The 10,211-nt window shown below is 33.1% G+C and overlaps 1 long non-coding RNA gene across 13 annotated transcripts; it reads right to left on the bottom strand.

Annotated features, from left to right (window-relative positions):
* Positions 1–433: 433 nt before the first annotated feature.
* Positions 434–9,760, bottom strand: LOC132604421 (uncharacterized). Of its 13 annotated transcripts, XR_009568730.1 has the most exons (5): positions 8,912–9,760; positions 8,136–8,225; positions 5,264–7,635; positions 3,411–4,204; positions 1,720–2,567 (listed from the first exon to the last, which is right to left on the bottom strand). It is a non-coding gene; the product is annotated as an uncharacterized LOC132604421 (long non-coding RNA). The 13 variants fall into 13 exon arrangements; XR_009568723.1 differs by having other exon boundaries at positions 1,719–2,567; positions 5,264–9,091; positions 9,538–9,760; XR_009568722.1 differs by having other exon boundaries at positions 5,264–8,225.
* Between the last annotated feature and the right edge of the window lie 451 nt (positions 9,761–10,211).

A 10,211-nucleotide genomic window follows, 5' to 3' on the forward strand; every position in this document is an offset into this window, starting at 1 on the left:
TTCGAAAAATCATGCCTTAACTCACTGTGGGATGCTAGCCACAAATATCCCTGAAACCACAAAAACCACCTACTCCTTCCAATAGCACTCATCTCACAGTGCTGATAGAATTTTGAGTCAGTCTAATTCTATTTTGGGTTAATCATTCTTCTTATGCCTCTTTTCTTTTGTACCTTTTAGTCGACAATATATACTATACGAATTAATGCCATAGAAATCACATATGAAATGGCTCATTGGTATATACATAAGCTATTAAAAGTGAAAACTCATCTAAAAGGAAAAATAATGTTTTGCATTATCCTTCCAAGAAGAAAAAAGCACTAACTGAATCAGGACAATTATAAGCCTTTTTGGAATAACCAACATATATTCTTTTTGATTGTTAATAACTAACAGATAATATAAAACAAGTTTGTCTAACAGATAATATAAAACAACTTTGTCTTCTCTTTTAATCACACCAAGCTCATTGAAACGTAAAAAGTTTCAAGATTCACATATCCGTTCATCATGAAGTGTTTCAAAATGTAGTATAAATTTATATACGGAATATCAAAACCTAGCTATTTCGCACCATACAACCACTTCAAACTGTCAATAAGAAAGCGGGGTTGAGTTATAAGTTTATTCACTTCATCTTTATTATAGTCAATAGCAATTGTTTAAAGCAAATTTGCAAAACCTAGTCATATTCTGACGAAAGATCATAGAAATATCAGTACATAATTCAATAAAATCTACACCTTTTGGGCAGATTCACCAGGCAGTATCCATTGTCGCATAGTATCCCTATAGCGTCCACAAATTCTTCCAAAGCCAGTTACAATTCCCTATATGTATCAGTGAGAACGCTTATGCTCAGAAAATAAACGAAACAAATAAGAGACAATTATATTAAGGAATAAAAGGGCCTCATAGTGCCGTTTAATTTCTTGGATTCGTTGGAGCAATTGAGCAACATAAATAGATTGAGCACCGAAATTTTATCTTCATTACGCTGTCTCAGCGAAATTAAACAGAAGAGGGGCAATGCAAATGAAGGAAATTTGTAAGTGTGGAAACTGGAAATTGTGTTTGCAGAGGTGCTTTGGTGAAACACTAAGTACAGTACACGTGTTTGTCAAAAAGCCACACAAATTCAATGTCCAATAAACTTTGGCCAAGTTTATGGTACAACTGACACTGCTCCCAGTACAATTATAAATTGCAGTGTTCGTCCTTGTTGGTCCTCCAACTCCCATTTCTAATATACTCCTAGTAGAGACTACTAATAAATGTAAGAATCTTTTACCTTTGAAGATGGTATGGCTCCGTGGATTACGGGGTTGATTTTCTGCCCGTGCTAAGGATGGGCCCAACATTTTGAATTACGATGTTATTTCGTTTATTTCTAATCTTAACTTGCATTCACCCAAGATATATGATTGAAATTTTAAATACTCTTCCCGTTTTAAAATAAGTGGTGTTTTTACCTTCTTATTTGTTTTAAAATAAATGGTATTTCACAAAATTAAGAATGCATCGAATTTCTTCTTCCAATTTTACCCGTATCTAAATAGATGAAGTTTTTACATAATCAAGAACCCATTAAAGAGCTATTTGTTTTCTAGACATTTGATTAGGAGCAAGTTAGTAGAAACACTTCTTCTTTTCTAGGAGTGAGTAATTTTCTCAAGGGATACACTCAAACTAAAAACACTAATTATGAAACGGAGGAAGTGACAATAAATAGTTTAGAGGAACCATGACATTACACATATAAAAGCGCCATTTCCTTCTTGATAAATAGTGAAACACAAACCTACATATTAGATTGGAGCATATGTGTAACAATTTGAGAATCTGTAGTTCGGTTCATTGAAGAATAACCAATTTGCTCTCTTCTTCAAATTACATTCAAGTTCCAGGAAGATAGCGGTACAAATGACATTCTTGGTACATTACTTGTTCATGCGCGTTTTTTCAAAAGCAGTTGCATTTTAAAATTAATCTCTGACAATTTAAGGATGAGACATGTGCTAATTTGTGTTAAATCTTAACACAACATCTATGTGAGATATACAATTGAGACATGTAAATATGTATGCATCCTTAAAGTGATTGCCCATGATTTTAGAGAAACGAAAGTGAAGCACAACTCCATCACTAAATAGAAAGTTCAACGTATAGAAACACAAGAAACAGTTTCATAATTTATATATTCAAGTACAGTAAAATTTGCTCCCTTCTGTGAATTACATTCCATGGATGCTTGTTCATGCACACTATCCTGGAGAAGCAACATCTCTAGATCATTCCAATTTTTAGGAATTGGACATAAATCATGTCAAAGTAGGAAATTTAAGGAAACCTAATGGAGTTCATCCAAGCCCACTAACTAGGAGTCCTCGAACTCCGGAGATGGCAAAACGGTGTGTCCTGTAGAAATGACAGGATTCACCCATTTCCCCTATGGCTATCTGTCCATTTCTCTGCTATGTAACGCTGAATGTACGTCATACCAGGAAACACAAGGAGGACCACCAAAATTTTAGAGCAGACATGATCCGTATTCAACCTTATCCCTGGACAAGAACATTCCCACAATCCTTTACAAGAATGCTCAAGCCTATTTAGTTCTAATACATGGATATTTCTAGCAAATGATTGTGAAATAACCACAAAAATTAAGAAAATCCAACACTCATGAAAACACAGTTCCAATGGAGAAAAACCAGATCAACTGTTATAGTTTATTCGGAAAAGGGCCAAAATTACCCCTAAACTTTGAAAAATAGTTCATCCATACCCTTCGTTATACTTTAGAGTCAATTATACCCTTACAGTTATACTATAGGGTCAATTATACCCTTCTGTCTAACTGTTGCCACGTGGCATCATCCCAGCCCTTCAAAATTATTTTACCCTCAAATAATTTTTTACTCACTAAAATAACTCAATCCGACCCGATTTTTTTTTTTTTTCAGCAAAAATAATACGGATAATTTTTATATTTTTTTCTGGAAAAATTATCCATATTATTTTTGCTGAAAAAAAAAATCGGGTCGGATTGAGTTATTTTAGTGAGTAAAAAATTATTTGAGGGTAAAATAATTTTGAAGGGCTGGGATGATGCCACGTGGCAACAGTTAGACAGAAGGGTATAATTGACCCCATAGTATAACTGTAAGGGTATAATTGGCCCTAAAGTATAACGAAGGATATGGATGAACTATTTTTCAAAGTTCAGGGGTAATTTTGGCCCTTTTCCGTAGTTTATTCTACACTTTTGATGTCAAATTATCTTGAGTACCTATTAACACATTCATACATCATCAGTTGCAAAATTAAGAAAAGAATATAGCAAAATTATAATTCTTCTGGAAAGAAAATTTCAAAAAAGAGCTGTGAGATGTGATTAAATGTACCTTCAAGCCAGGAGCATAATCCCCTCTCTACAGAAATAGGCTGGACTCTTTGGAGCCCTTCGTTCTGCAATTCCCCCATTCATCGAGCATAAGCTAGAAGATCAAGTACATGCAAAAAAGTTCTAGTGTATTATACTAACTTAAAGAAAACAGACAACAAATTTTACTTTTCAATCAAATGTCATTGATAGTAATAAGGTCATTAATTGAACTACTCAATTCTTAAAACAATATCAAAAAGCAACCTAAGAAACTTAAATGAGGAGGACGGCTTTGGCACACCTTTTTTGAAAACACAAAAAAGATGAACCACATCCTTCCCTTTGCAACGCCCAGAAACTACTACATGAAAACATTTAAAATAAAAGAAAGGAGCGGACAAGCTGGATCTAATATTAGATTTTCTTATAAAGAAAAAGTTATTCTTATACACATACAGATAACATCGGCATAACCGTTGTTTATTTTCTTTTCTCATATGAGATATATGAGAAAAGAAAGAAATAGCAGATTTGAAATTCTAACCTATTCTGAAAATAGAACAAGAGGCACTAATAGCAAGATTACGATGCATGAGATGTTGACATTATTTGTGTTTGCAAGAAGGCAATTATTGCCTCTAAATTTTGGAGGTGTTGTTGCAATAACAATGCTTTTTTCTTGGCCATTGTCATATGATCATAGATTTTACTGCGTTTGACATTCTTATCATGTGACTTTTTCTGTTTGTCAAGGATCCATAAATATGGGAATTTGTTTCTCACAAGTGTCCATACGACAATCGTCTTGAAAACCTGCAACATTACGATTATTCATTCTCATCAGGCAGAAAGAAATATGCCTAGAGGAACACTCAGTACAACACCAAAAAATTAGATGGTGTAATTATTTCCCATATCATTTGCAACAAATGGGGAAGGAAATAAAAACATAGCACTCAACTTGGTAAATTGATAAACGAAAACAGGGCCCTTGTAAGAGCAGAAATTCACACGTGGGACAGGTGGGGAATTACTTGAATAGGATAAGCTTCAGATAATTAAAGCAATTACCGTTGAAGAGAGCCAATTATTATCACAACAAAAGTAATGTTGGAGGACTATGACGACTTATGTGGAATTAAACCACACTATCAACTCTCGAGATAGCATAGGCTCCTAAAGTTGAAGATTATTAACAAGGTGTTATCTATATTCAAAAGTATCAATTTCCATAAGCACAATAGATTAATTCCCATTAACTTAAGCTCCAATATTGAGGAATCTATTTAAAGGAATAGCTAACCTGAAAAGCGAAACAACAACTCGAGAAGAACAACTCTGAGAATAGTGGAGAAGTAAACAACTACAGGGACTTTAATACAAAAGATACCAAAAAAAAATAAAAAATGAAGGACTATGCGCTTTAGTTAAGATACTCATTATAGAACCTTAACATTAACAGTAATCTTCAACCCCTACAAAAATATATATGCTTGCTTATTTCAAATGAACTGATGGTTAATGATTAAAAGGTTAGAACATTAAATACAACCCCTTTCCATTAAGTGAATGGTATTCAACATATAACTAAAATCACCAACTTCCTTTTGAAACCTCAGAACCTGTGAGATCCTGTGCTTATGCCTTATATTAAATGCATCCAACCTTTTTTCTGTGCTTATAGACCAATGCTGAACGTACAACTTGTAGTGCGTACATGAATATGCACCAAATTTGGTAAAACGCTTTTAATTAGGAATTCCTAAGATATACAGTTCAACAGCTAACCACAATAATAATAAACTTAATCATATATATACAACAAACATAAGTTTTATTAGGAAAGTTACAACAGTAAATACAACAATATACCTGAATGATTAGCCCGAAAGATAAGTAGTAACTTGGACACAAAGGAAGCCCAAATTTTCTCTTGACCAGCACTTCATTCTATCATATATATATACCTGAGATAGTATATATATGATACAACCTTGTATAAAAATTAGGTCAAGAACTCAAGTATTAGCACCAAATTACCAGAGTATACCTCCACAAATAGGGCCAGAAGATGGAAATGGAAGAAATTAACAGGAGATGAAAACGAAAAGTGATTTTTTTTTCGTGGCTGGAAACGAAAAAAAAAAAAGCAATCAAATTCGGTATGAACAGAATTTGAAATTTTGAAAAGATTCTAAAGCAAATGGAGTTACAACCATAATCTGTTTTAACTAAATGTTTAATATTTCCTTCAACAACCAAGAAATAGTTAATCTGAAGAGAAATTGAAAAGACAAAAAATAGCAGAAGAATAGATACTTACGGACTTATGGTTGTCAGTGGTGTGACAAACTTGGAGTGGAAAAGTGATGGAGTGCAATTGAAATATCATCAAGAACAATCACGTTTTTGCCCTTGGTCGTTCTAATCATGGGTCTTCTATATAGTAGAAAAACTAGTGTCATTTGGCTCGGATTGATCTTACAAAATTCAATTTGTAGATATTTTGTAAAAAAATTCTGTTATTGTTCCTTTGTTTTTCCAACATCAATTAGATATTTTCAATAGACTTCTATCCGAAAGTTAAGGGAAAACATTTTTTTAGTTTATATATTAATTTAAAAAAAAAAATCAAACATTGGCTTTTCTAATTTCTATTTTACTTAAATATTTTTAGACTAAAATCTCCGATGATCCAAATTCGGCTTTTCATATGTTAAATTAATTTCACTTGTTTTTTGAATTAAACTTACTTATTTTTTTACCAAAAAATATTACAATATTCCATTCATGTCAAAAGTATTTACTGCGAAAAAATATTGTTGTATGATGAAATCAATAAAGTTAACTTATAAATAAATATAAATAATTAAGACCCTTGATATTACAAGATATTTTCTCAAATTAAACACACGAAAAAAATATTGAAATTCCATAAAATTAAATTGTTCTTATTTTAAGCTTTCATTTTCCTTCCAAAAGATGCATGTTAAAAAATAATATCTTTTTCTTTTTCTTTTTCTTAATTTAATAAATCATTTATGAAATTCACATTGTAATAACTTTTTCATGTTGAATTTAACTATTTTGTCTTTGATTATACGGTATTTTGCAAAATATTTTAATATTAAAAAGGTAAAAAATATACTCCACTTTTTGCAATTGTTTAGTATTACTACTGTTTGGTTTCTTTAACTACAATGTTTTTATAACTATAATATTTATAGTTCTTCTTAATTTGCATAATTAACTAACGTACTTCGGACTATAATTTACAATTTTGATTCATTTTTAAGTATATTTAACAAAGATAGTCTATTTGTATTTATTCTTTTGATTTTAAACCTAATCTTACCTTAAGTGAAATCTTTGTTAATTACTTATTTTTGCCAGCATGTACGATACAAAATTACAGGAGAAAATAATTTTTTAATCTATAATTGGACGAAGAAATTTTTAAATAGCAAATGATAATTGGTAATTAACATCAACAAATAATAAATAATATTATCAAAATAATATTTTAATTCAATAATTAAGCCTATATTATAGAATTTGATTGACATGATAATTATATTCTTTTAAGTGTCTAACGAACCTATATCTCATTCTCTCTTTATTTCTAGGAAAATTTTGGTAGAGTTTCCTCTATATTTCTTACTACCCCAAAACCTGCACACAGGAAATACCAACAATGCCTCACAGGGCCAACACACACACACACACACACACACACACACACACACATATATATATATATATATATATATATATATATATATATATATATATATATATATATATATATATATATATATATATATATATCATATGATAGCCACACAGGGCTCCCAATATCAACAACCGTACGAAAATGATGAACTTACCTCGTATGTTTAACTCAAACTATACCTGTTATACTTTTCTATTTACTTTTCCTTTCAATCTTTAACTGCAGGTTTCAATCATACCTGCAACATTCATACCGTATCTGACATATACCCCGCTTACCTATCTTTTTATTGATTCCTTCAGCTTCTTCTGTTCACACTTTATAACTGAACTTATCATCAATATATATACATTCAATCCATTTTCTTACTATATTTACAAATTACTAACCTTGATGATGACCAGTCGCCATTCTGTATATACACTTTCTGATAACGTAACCTCAATGAAATATAAGCCTCTGTAACTCCCAGTAGCATTATTTACCTTCTCTTGTCGACACCACTCTCCTGCTGAAATCAAAGGTCAGTATACAAGGGATATCATTTCCTATCTCTTGGCTCTATCGCACGATACTAAGATATGAAGGAAAAGTGACATCCTAAATGTCCTGTAGCTTCCTATTTATAGATGTGGTGCACAACACACCGATAAACAAGACTCTACTAGACATGGTCTGTAGACACTGCGAGGATGAACTGCTTTGATACCACTTTTGTCACGACCCAACCCCATGGGCCATGACCAGTGCCTGAGCTGGACATTCATATACAAACCTGTTAGATATATTCAAACTGAAACTAAGGATGGAATGGAAATTTGTAAAAGCAACTAAAGATTCATAACGCCATATATCATAGTAAACCTGTCTCCTGAGGAGTCACAGCTGACCAAAACCTATATACAACCCATATATGTCTATAGACCTCTAAGAGTATAAAAGTGAAATATGATGGGACAAGGCCCCGCCGTGCCCTTGGATATGCATAAGTCTACATCAAAAGATCTGTACCAAAATAATCTAGGCTCCGGAACAATGGAGCTCTCCAAACAACTAAGCAAAAGTCCTAGGCTGGAGGATCGCCAAACTGAGTGTCTGTACCTGCGGGCATGAAACGCAGCCCCCAGAAGAAAGGGGGTCAGTACGAAATATGTACTGAGTATATAAAGCATGAAATACGATAAAGTAAATTTTAACTGAATAAAATATTACAGGAGGCAAGCATGATAATCAAAGATACCAGTGCACCTGTACCTTACGAGATGAGAATCATGCATGTCTATATCATATACCATACCCGGCCCTTTATGGGACTCGGTGAATAAAGTCATCACATACCATACCCGGCCCATCATGGGACTCGGTGCCATAATCATATCATCATATATATATACACGTACCCGACCCTCTAGTGAGGGACTCGGTGAACAATGCAGTGAAACTGTGCACGAAAACATACCCGGCCCGAGACTCGGTGAAAGATATATTAACGGCATGCACGAGCAGAGTAGTGAGCAACCATATGCAAACTAAATCATCATCTGAGACTCAATATATTAAGTAGAATGAACTAACACTTGAGTATCAAAGACAACAGTAATGTCAAGTACCCCTCGAATGTCACTATGGATTATATCAAATAGAACTTTACGAATCATAGACACGTATCAAAACATAATGAAATAGGTTCTAGAAATCAAGAACATTAGCCATCCTAGTGTCTCTAAGAATATGAGCTTGTCTCACATAAATCATGTCAAAAAGAAAGAAAGGATAGCTTTACATACCTGCTTGTCGACTTCCCAACAGGGTAATAGGATCAGCTTCCTTAGAAAATCAAGCGACAACCATCCAGGCAATACTTCCATAAATAACGAGAAGCATAGTAACTAGCCGATGAAGGGAAAACAATTCTAGACGAACTTCTGCGCCATAATCTTCATCTAGCTCCCTTTTAAACCTCATAACTTCATCAACCAATACATGGTTACGTATCCATCAGTATCTCCAACCGTTCGACAGAACTAAATCAGCTCAACATCTCTACACAACATAACTAACACTTCAAGTGTATCGTTTAGTTCTTCAATTTATAATTTTTAACATTTAACACCTTTAAACCATCAATCTTGTTCATCTATAACATGAACGACTTTCAATTCCTAAAACGATCCAATATGCAACAACATCACAACAATAATGCCAGCACCTTACATTACCCAAAACAGCCCAAGAGACAATAACATCAGAACTGTAATTTTCCGATTCTACAAGCTAGCCGTAACTTGTATATCCTTAGTTCCACATAGATGGAGTAGGGTCTTACCGCAAAACACCAAAATCGGTTGTATTTAACTTTGTTTCAATTTGAAGGAATCTCAAATCCCCAACACAAGAAGAAGGATGAGCTTACCTAACATCACAAGGACCTTCCATGGAGAAATCACTCCAAAACCGTGAGGAATTTTTCTAGGATGACCATGGAACCTTTAGAAATATTTAGAGGTGTTTGGGAGCATGGTTGAGCTTTTCCATAGATAGAATTAGCTGCTGCTAGCAGCATACGTAAAAGCTAGTTTCACTTAAGACTAGCTAGGCTTCTAAAGTGTTGAAGTGAAAGTACCCTTTTTTTTCTAACCCCTTCTAAGCCTATACGTGCATATAGTATATATATTGTTGTCTATATAAGTAGGACCTCCTTTTGCTGCCACATAAGTCAAGAACTATAAAGTGAGTCATATGATAGTCACTTACAAGAGTTACACGTGGAAAGTGGTTCATGATTAAAATTATCCACTAATTTCATAATTAAAGTCTAGTCCTCCACTAAAATTATCCAACGATTAAGTCCCTTGTCTCTCATTTTATTCCAGCATTTAACCAATATCCGGATAATCAATTCTTGATCTCAATTCACTTTAATATTAATCACTTTTAACACCCTTCATATACTCATTATTATAATCATGTAGTATAACATAGTCCATAGCCTCATTTACCACATATAAAATATTATTTTCAATCATCGTCGTCGCATTTTTTTTGTCTTAAATCATTTTGGGACTTCATCCCTTATATACATCGAGC

The sequence above is a fragment of the Lycium barbarum genome, chromosome 7 (genome assembly GCF_019175385.1).
Source record: "Lycium barbarum isolate Lr01 chromosome 7, ASM1917538v2, whole genome shotgun sequence".
Classification (NCBI taxonomy): Eukaryota; Viridiplantae; Streptophyta; class Magnoliopsida; order Solanales; family Solanaceae; genus Lycium; species Lycium barbarum.